The sequence below is a fragment of the Macrotis lagotis genome, chromosome 3 (assembly GCF_037893015.1).
Source record: "Macrotis lagotis isolate mMagLag1 chromosome 3, bilby.v1.9.chrom.fasta, whole genome shotgun sequence".
In the NCBI taxonomy this organism is placed as follows: Eukaryota; Metazoa; Chordata; class Mammalia; order Peramelemorphia; family Peramelidae; genus Macrotis; species Macrotis lagotis.
This window is the reverse complement of record NC_133660.1, coordinates 43,119,688-43,130,429: the sequence shown is the minus strand read 5'-3', so window position 1 is coordinate 43,130,429 and position 10,742 is coordinate 43,119,688.

Here is a 10,742-nt window from a genome sequence, read left to right as displayed (position 1 = left end):
GTGTGTGTGTGTGTGTGTGTGTGTGTGTGTCTATATGTCCGTGTGTTTGTCTGTGTGTGTATGTGTGTATGTGTGTGTGTCTGTCTGTGTGTGTGTCTATCTCTGTGTGTGTGTCTATATGTCCGTGTGTGTGTTTGTGTGTGTGTCTATATGTCCGTGTGTGTATGTATGTATGTGTGTCTATATGTCCGTGTGTGTGTGTGTGTGTGTGTGTGTACGGGGGCGGCGGCGGGGGGGTGCACCTGCTTGTATGCGAGTACGCACATGTGGCTTCTGGACCTCCATGTGTGGACAGTCCTTAAAGTGGGGTATCCAGGTAGCACATCGGGGAGGGAAGGAGAGGCCTGTGCTGTTAACCTTTTGGCCTCCAGAATAGGTGACCTGGACGGCTCAGAGAAGAGAGAATGGGCTCGGTATCCCTGTTAGTCCTCCCTCCCTTCTTCCCCTGTCCCCGGGTGAGGGGGTGAGGGGAGCAGACTGGCACAGATAGCCAAAGTCAGTGGCTAAGAGCCTTCTTCATGTTCTCCTTCCATGACTGTACCCCTCTCCCCCCCCCCCCACGGCCAGGCAGCCTCCCCCCAGGCCTTTTCAGGTCAGAAGACGCTCTGGGCCCCCGGGGAACAGCTTTGGTCTTCAGAGATTGGTGTTTGGCCAGAATCTGGAACAAGACATTTCGGGGGGGGGGGGTACCTAGTCGTCTGTTTCCGATGCGGGCAGAACAGGGAAGTCGAAACCAGAAGGATTTGGACCCAAAAGGATGGGGTGTGGAAACTTTCTTCGAACCTTTGCTCCCTTTTGGGGGGGGGGGGGGACTAATGGCCTGGGGAGGAGGAAAGGAGCGGAAGACCCAGTGTTCTTGTTCTGCTTCGTTTTCTCCGAAATTTGAACTCCAAATCCAAATCAGTGGAGCCGAGAAAAGGGGGGGGGGAGCTGAAGGAAAGGGCAAATGGTCGTGAGGGGGCGGGAGGGGCAGGGGCAGACGCTGGCACAAACACTTCCGAAGGAGCCGAGGTAGCAAAAGCCTCCAGATCTCCCTTTCCTTTTGGCATATGGGAGAAGGTTGCGGCAGCTGACCTAATCCGGAGTGAATGGAGGTGATTAGAAAGTGGGAGGGCCGGGAGGGGAGGGGCCGGGAGGGGGAGGGAAGCAGCAGCGCCCCCCCCCCCCCCATTCCCGGCTCGTCACTTGCCCTCCCTGTTCTTCCCGCCCAGCAGTTCCGTGTCCAGCCGAATCGCATTATGTAAAGAATCTGGCATGTCACCCGGTGGCACATCTGGTAGGTGTAGATGGCATTCATTAGCAAAGGGTTTCTACTCTGTCGCATGCCAAAGTCCTGACAGGGATGCCCGCTGCCAATCATTCATTCCCTGCCAGTCCAAATGTGCGTCCGTGTGGGATGGCTGCCTTCCACTCTGGCACCCGAGCAGGAGGAAACAATGTGTTTAGATGCAAAGGGATGAAAGCAGAACGGAGCGGGAGAAGCCCCCAGCAGATGCAGCAGAAGAGAAGAGAACCGGGCGAAGTGTCCCTTAGCAAGAAAGCATATGGGGGACCGCCCGAGGGAGGCGTGAGAGTGGGGGTGGAGCAAGCTTCCCCATTGTGCTGACTGTCCACCCGCCCTGACTCTCTTTCCCACCCCCACCCCCAATAACCCTCTCTCACCTAACCTTTCGTGACTGCATTTAGCTTTTCCCAATCTTAATGTTAGCAGGCCAGAATGGTTTATTTTATTTATTTATTTATTTTTACTAAACTTTCTGGTTTCCAAAAGACCATCATTCATACCATATCTCAGCTTTCCAGATTTCCAACTTCCCCTTTCCTCAAGATTGTTTCGGTATTCTTTGACTGTGTTTGAATGGGTGGTTAACCAAAATAAGTCACTACTGACTTATCTGTTTCTTTACAGGAAAGTTCATTTTTAGTTCTCATTCTCCAAAGGAGGAAGTGAGGGATGTGGAACAAAGTCTGCCAGAGATCGCCCAGCTAAACTTGAGTAAAGCTTCCCTTAGGAATATTTGGGTTTTTGTTTTTGTTTTGTTTTGCTTCTATTTTATTTTTTCAAGTGTTTTGGTAAATGTTGTCTTGGGTTTTTCTGTGTGGCCATTATGAAAAAGGAGAGCTATTTGCCTGACTAACAATATTGTCATCTGTTATCTGTTCCCTTTCCTTTTACTCTAGGGCAGCTAGGTGGTGCAGTGGATAGAACACTGAGCTTGGAGTCAGGAGGAAGGAACTTCATACCCAGCCTCAGACACCTGATACTCACTCGCTGTGTGACCTTGGGCAAGTCAATTAACCCTGACTGCCTCTAACCCAGGACCATCTCCAATCATCATGATTCATATTTAACTACTGGACTCAGATGACTCTGGAGGAGAAAGTGAGGCTAGTGACTTAGCACTGTACCCTCCCACTCAAATCCAATTTAAATGCTTGTTATGGCATCACATCCAGGGCCATCTCCAGTTGTCCTGATTTATATCTGGTCACTCAACTCAGATGATTCTGGAGGAGAAAGTGAGGCTGGTGATTTAGCACAACAAATCCAAGTCATGTGCTTGTGATGGCATCACCTCCCCTAATTTCGTGGCCTTCTTCATAAATGAAGGACAAATATTATCATTCCCTCTACTCTACATTTATTTTTTATATTAATATGTTTATTAATATAAAGGTAATGTAACAGCTAGCCAAAGTGAGATATTACATTTATATATAATATATTCAAATATATATACATTTTATGCATGTGTTCAAAAAAGGAAAAGAAGAGATTTCTAAAGAGATTAATACATAGTTTAAATCACATAACTGGACCTGACCAATCACTTCATATTGGTCTTAATTTCTCAAATGGTAAGCTCCTTAAAACTTATCTGGCATGTAGTGAAATGATCAATTCATGTTAAATAATTTACAGGAGCAAATTAAATTCAGATAACTATTCTTGACAGGGCAGATCTCATCTAGTTGAGAGGTCTTAAGCATGATGCTAAATAGTTCAACTCCAACTTAAAATATTTTCCTAAATAAAAGAAAAAGACATCAGATTTATAAGACCACTGCAAGAGAAAAAATTATGCACTATATTATATATATTATATATATATACATATATATATAATATATTCTAACTGCAAAAAGGCATCAGTGGATTTACTTAGAAAATTCTAGGGAAGGTGACAGCTAGGTGGAGCAGTGGAGTCAGGAGTATCTGAGTTCAAATCCTGCCCCAGGTACTTAATGATTACCTAGCTGTGTGGCCTTGGGCAAGCCACTTATCCCCACTGCCATGCAAAAAAACTAAACAAACAAACAAACAAACAAACAAACAAAACAACAAAAAAAGAAAGAAAATTCTAGGGAATAAGCAAAGAAATTGATTGTGATGATAACTAGTAAAGTTGAATGAACCTATAAAATGAATAACATTGCTATATTGCTATCACAAAATCTAGGAGAAATAATAGAAAGGGATATCTCATTCAAAATAACCAAAAAAAAAAGAAAAGATATGCATGACTTTGGGGAATAAATTTATAAAAGCACATGTAAAAAATTTATAGATACAATTCCAAAATATACCTTGAAGAAATAAAAAAAAACTTAATAGGAGGGCTATTCAGAGCTCATGGTTGGGTTATACCACTATAATTAGCATGGAAAACATTTAAACATACCATTTGCTAAACTGATACTCGGGCAAGTGAAGGTTTTTCCAAAACACAAAAGTATTGTCTTAGCATATTTAGTGATGGCAAAGAATTCCAATCAAAGTAGAGGCACATGCATGTACTGTAACAGCCTTGAATTGAATATGATGAATATAGAGAAAGCATGGGAAAGAATATAAATTGATGCAAAGTAGAATAAGTTGAATAAAGAAAACTATGAACAATTATTCCAATAATTTAAATGGAAAAAATAATAACAAAATGATAGAAATTGAATGCTTCAAAATTATAAACACCAAACTTAATACCATTTTATGAAGAAGAAGGTTTATAACTGTGAGCATGTAACATTACATGTAATGTTTTAGAAATAATAAGTTTAAACTATAACTCTTGGTTTTTCATTTTTTTCTCTTTCTCCCTCCTTTTTCCCAGAGGACTCATCCTTTTATTTTAAAGAAATGGTCATATTCTACCCCCCCCCAATCATGGCTAATTTATTTAAATTTATTTATTTGGTTTTTTAAATTATTGAATAATGCAAGCATTTCCATAACATAGGACAATAAGAAAGATGGTTGCACATGAAACTGCTAATACATTGTGTACAACTTGTCATTTTTTAAAAGTATATAATAAAATTATCATGGAAACTCCCCCTTTCTTTCCTCCCTCCCTCCTCCTGTCCTAGAGATGGCTACCATCACACACACACACACACACACACACACACACACACACACACAAACACACACACACACACACACACACACACACAATTCTGTAATACTTCTATTTATTAGTTCTTTATCTGGATGCAAATAGGACCTTTCTTGGCTTGTTTTACAGAACCATTTCCCTTCTCTTTTGCATTCACTAAAACCAGGAATATGTCTTTGGGAGGAGGAAATATAGAGGATTTAATGGGAAATAATGAGATATAAAATCAAGTTTTATTAATTTAAAATTTACTTTATAAAAGTCATTGAAATCTAAATAGAGGAAACAAATGTCTCATCAGGCAGAAAAATTCCATGATTCTTAAAGAAAGAATATTAGAATGGTAATGACTTTGGGAAAGCAGCTAAGCATGAGACAGTTACCATTTCAATGAATCTGTGATTTTATCTCTGTAGATAGTCTTTCCAGTAAGGTAACTCACATGCTATTCTGCCTTCTAAACATGTGTGATTATTTTAGATCCCACAGTGAGTGTTTCACAAATCATTCATACTATATTTGATGAACCTTCTTCTGTATCTATTGAAATCACTTGGGTTTTGAGCAACTCAGTGGTGAATTGGTTAGAGTACTGACCTTGGAGTCAGAAGGACTTGAGTTCAATTTAAAATTCAGCCAATGTAATCTGTGTGACACTGGACAAATAACTTAATCCTAATTGCTTCCATAAAAAGGGAGGGTGAGAGAGAGAGAGAGAGAGAGAGAGAGAGAGAGAGAGAGAGAGAGAGAGAGAGAGAGGGAGAGAGAGAGAGCGAGAGAGAGAGAGAGAGGGAGAGAGAGAGAGTGATCACTTGGGTTCCACAGAAATTTGTCTGCTGTCCATTGGTTATTTCTTCCTTTTGCAATATAACTGACTTATTTCCTTTTCTAGTCATACTTTCATCTGAAAATAACTGTTCAGATATTTCTGCACAATATCTTGTGCAGTGTTATACAGCAACATAGCTTACATTCAACCATCAAGTGCTTTTCCATTGTCCTTTGGGTGATACTTAGCTTAATTTCATCAGATAGTTTATTCCATGACTCATCTCTGTTCAGCATCATTAAACCTTAATCTTAACATTGAAAATATTGGTCTTTTTTTTAGATGTTTCCCAGTATGCAGTTTCCCAGAAACAATTCAGCCCCACTCACTCTCTGTATCAGTTCAAACTCAGATAACTTCCATCTTCACCATCTATCTGTCCAAGATAAATATATTAATGCACCTGCAACTCTATAGTTTTCTCCCACAATTGCAATATCATAGTTTAGACAGTAAGTATGTTCATCCACTTGGGATTACTGATGTGGATAATTAGGTTAAATTTATTTTAAATGATTTTAAAATTTCATTTAATTACTTCTAAACTATTCCAGAGGTTATTATAATCAACACAGTGTCACTTGCAAAGAGGAACACCTAGAGGACTTCATCCTTTCCTATTTAGTCTGTGCTCTACATATCTTCCATGACAATAATACACGTTTGATGAACTTATTCTCCCACTAAGGTCTGATTTTACATATTTCAGAAAATCTTATAGAAAAGGTGTTATGGAAGGACTCCCTTAAAAGCAATGTTGGATTCCACTACACTAAATGTTTTAAAAGTAGTCAACAAAAGACAAGTACAATGAAATCTTTTTTTAAAAGTGTTTTGTTTTTTCTAATTATGCAGAAAGTCAAATTTGAACATTCATTTAAAAATTTTGAATTTCCAGTTTTCTTCCTCTCTCTCTCTCCCCCTCCCCTCCCCTAAGATGGTAAGCAATTTGATATAGGATATGTAGATAGATAGATAGATAGATAGATAGATAGATAGATAGATAGATAGATAGAATATATATTTATTCACACACACACACACAAAATCATGTAAAACATAGTTCCATATTAGTCATGTTGAGAAACAAGAAACAGACTAAAAGGAAAAAAAAAGACAAAAAACAGAAAGTGAAAGTAGTATGCTTTGATCTATATTCAGACTCCATCAGTTCTTTCTCTGAATGTGAATAGCATTTTTTCCTCATGAGCCCTTGAACTGTCTTGGATTATTGTATTGCTGTGAATAGCTAAATCATTCATAAAGCATCATATTATGTTGCTATTACTGTGTATAATGTTCTGCATTTGGTCATTTAACTTTGCATCAGTGCATGTAAACCTTTCCAGGTTTTTTCTGAAATCTGCTGCTTGGCATTTCTTATAGCATAATAATATTCCTTCACAATCATATACCATAACTTAATCAACCATTCCCAGTTAATGGGCATTACTCAATTTCTAATTAATTTTTGTCCCCACAAAAAAAGAATTACTTCATATATATATATATATATATATATATATATATATATATATATATATATATATACACACATACATACATATGTGTGTATGTGTGTGTATAGACATATATATGTACATATTGTACAGGTAGAACTTCCTCCGTTTTAAAAATTTCTTTGGGATATAAACCTAGAAATGGTGTCACTGGATCAAAGGGTATATACAACTTTATTATCTTTCAGGTATAGTTCCAAATTGCTCTTCAGAAGGTTTGGATTAGTTTACAGTTCCACCAATAGGGCATCAGTGTCCCAATTTTCCCACATGCCCTTCAGTATCTATCATTTTCCTTTTCTGGTATATTAGCCAAACTAATAGTTGTGAGGTTGTACCTCAGAGTTGTTTTAATTAAACATAAAGCAATCTTGTGTGGCTATAAATATATTTTATAATATAGAATATAATTTGTAAATGCCTGCCTATTCCCTTCTAATACTTTCAGTAAGGATATCCTGAAAGTACATGTAGATTGTTCTCATAAAAATGTATAGAGATAGGAAATGGTTTAGTAGCTTTAAAAAAACTTTTCTTTTTTATATTTGGGGTAGGGAAGTAGTAAGATGTGCATTTTTTCCCCACTGGTGTTTCTCTTTTTTTGGATATCTTGAGAACTGATTCTTCAGGTACTACAAAATTATGTTGTGACTAGTCTGAACCTTCTCTATGTTTATTTGGATTAGTCCAAGAGACTCTTCTATTTTTTGCATTTTATTTCTACTCCTCCCATAGCACATTAAGACTATCATTTTAGCAAAACTCCAATGCCATTGATTGAGAAAGGAGTTTGTTGTAGGCATCTTAACAGATATTTTCCATTTTCTCCTGTTTTTCTCCCCTTCCAGTTTTGTCCTTAAAAGCCCTCAGGATAACCAAATTTATTTAAGTCTCTCAGAAAGCTATATCTATGCTTGTTTTAATTTCAAAATTTTTTAAATTTATTTTTAATTTGTTTTTAGTTTTTGCAAGGCAATGGGGTTAAGTGGCTTGCCCAAGGCCACACAGCTAGGTAGTTATTAAGTGTCTGGGGTCGGATTTGAACTCAGGTACTCCTGACTCCAGGGCTGGTGGTGCTCTATCCACTGCACCACCTAGCCGCCCCTCTTTTTAAAATTTTTGAACATAAAAATAAGAAGACATTCTCATGCTGACACCAGAACACAAAAAAATGGTTTTATGTGAAAATGGGAGTCATATTTCTTACTTGTTTATTTAAGATCTGTAATAAATCCTAAGTATTATAATTAAAACTGCCCTACTAGTCTATGCTTCCTTCTAGGTTGACTTTCATCTCCTCAAGCCACCCTACTTGTACCTCCTTCTATTCTCATCAAATCACCAGGCTCTAGGGAAAAAGGAGATGGAATGTACACTTGCTGTATATATTCCCTGAGCAGAGAAAAAGAAAAAAGTCAATGAGGCATATGATTTCCATTTCCCTTCTGTTCAATTACACTTCTATTTCCTGCTACTCTATGTCCTGCCTAACTGTCATGGAAGAGAAGTAGTGCATTGGGGTTTCTTACTTGGCCATCTGATGGGTGTGCCTTCCATCTCATGCCATACCTGTCTCCAAACTGATCTTCAGTCTCCTCTGGGTTGGTCCTACCCTCACATCCAAGTGATTCAGAAATCCTTTAAGTCATCATCCAAGCCCCTTTTCCCTACCCCACCAACTAATTCCTTAATCTTATCCTTCTAAAGCTTCCCACTCCCAAGTTTCCATCAAATGTCCCCACCTTTCATTGTGCCCTCTGGAATTTCAGTTCCATAGGTAAAAAACTTCCCTTTCCTTCTCCCACTCCTTGCATCATCTAGCTATCATTGAAACCTAGTTCCTCCCAGATGACACATCTTTGATGGTCACTCTTTCCAGGAGTTGCTGTACTTTAACTTATTATCAGTTTACTGTTTGAGGCAGGGAAGTTGGAATTCTCCTTGTTCCCCACTGCTACTCTTACCTATATCACTTAGTAACTTCTCTTCCTTTGAGGTTCTTGTAATTCACATTTTTTTCCTAAAAACATGTAAAGATAACTTTCAACATTCATTTTTTTTGTTTTTTTTTTTTTAGATTTTTCAAGGCAATGGGCTTAAGTGGCTTGCCCAAGGCCACACAGCTAGGTAATTATTAAGTGTCTGAGACCAGATTTGAACCCAGGTACTCCTGACTCCAAGGCCGGTGCTTTATCCACTATGCCACCTAGCCGCCCCCAACATTCATTTTTGTAAGATTTTGAGTTCCACATTTTCCTCCCTTCCTTCCTATCCCCCTTCAAAACAGCAAGTAATCTGATGTAGGTTCTATATGTAAAATTATGTTAAATATATTTCCATTTTTCTCATGTTGTGAAAGAAGATTTAGAACAAAAGAGGAAAAATCATGAGAAAAAAACAGAAAACAAAATTTAAAAAATGAAAATAGTATCCTTTGATTTGTATCCATAGTTCTTTCTCTAGATATGAATGGTATTTTTATCACAATTTTCTAAAAGGAGCTAAATCTATCATATTTAATATCACACAATGTTGCTGTTGATGTATACAATGTTCTCTAGGTTCTGCTCATTTCACTGATTATCTGTTCATGTTAAGTCTTCCCAGGTTTTTCCTGAACTCCAATTGCTCATGATTTCTTGCAGAACAATAGTACTCCATAACATACATATACCATAACATGTTTAATCATTCCTCAGTTGATGGGCATCCTCTCAATTTTCAGTGCTTTGCCTTTATAAAAAGAGCTCATACAATTCATATTTGCCACCCACTCAAAATGCTAGCCACTGTTGACTTCTCCTTCCTCAATGAGCTTGTTATCTGGATTGCAGTTTTTCTTTCTTCCCCAACCCCTGCCCTCTTTCTAGCATTCTGTGATAACAATGATGATGATGATGAAGAAGATGATGATGATCTTGTTTCAGTCATGTCCATCTCTTCATGACCCAATTTGGGGTCTTCTTGACAAAGATACTTGAGTGATTTATCATTTATTCTTCAATTCATTTTACAGATGAGGAAACTGAGGCAAACAGATTCAAGTGATTTGCCCAGTGTCCCATAGCAAGTAAACATTTGAGGCAAGATTTGAAATCAAGGAGAGGAGACTTCTCAACTTTGGAACTGGCACTCTGTTCACTATGGTGCCCCCTAGCTGTGAATTTTCTATTCAGAGTCCCTTGCTGCTTTCTACACAATTCACTCTTCATGGTTTTTTCAGCCCTTTTTAGCTCATTTCAAGTCTCCCATGGTGCTACCTCCATCTACCCTCTTAGTTGAGCATTTTGCCTTATTACAAAAATAAAGACTTTCACATTCACTAAAATTTCCCTCTTCCTTATCCCATGTCACTCAGATACTTCTAGCCACTATCTCCTCCTTCTCTCCTGCCTTACAAAGATGGACAGTCCTATTCTTTATCAAGCCAAAGTCCTCCACCTGAATAAATGATCATATTCCATCTCATGTCCTCCAACAGGTTGTTCCCTTTGTCATCCTTACTTATCTTCAATCTCTCCCTCCCTACTATCTGCAAACATACCCATGTCTCCTTATTCTTAAAAAATAATATAATTATTCTTCCATCCCTCATATCATTCTTATCTCTTCTGTTTTTTCTGGTTAAGCTCTTTGTAAAGGCTATCTTCAATAGTTACTTCACCTTTATTTCCTCTCCTTATCTTTTTAACCCTTATAATATGTCTTCTGACTGTATCATTCCCCTGAACTATTCTTTTTAAAGTTGCCAGTGATCTTAGTTGAAAATCCAATGGTTTATCCTAACCTTCATTTTGTGACTTCTCTGCAGCCTCTGTCATTCTCAAACACCCTCTTCTCCTTGACAATCCCTCTCCCTCTCCTAGATTTTTTCTCTTTCCATGACCACTCATCTCAGGCTCCTTTTCCAGATCCTCATTCAGGTCACATTCATTGATTTTGAGTATTCCACAGGATTTTTATCGCTGTCCCTCTTCTTTTCTCTATAATACCTGA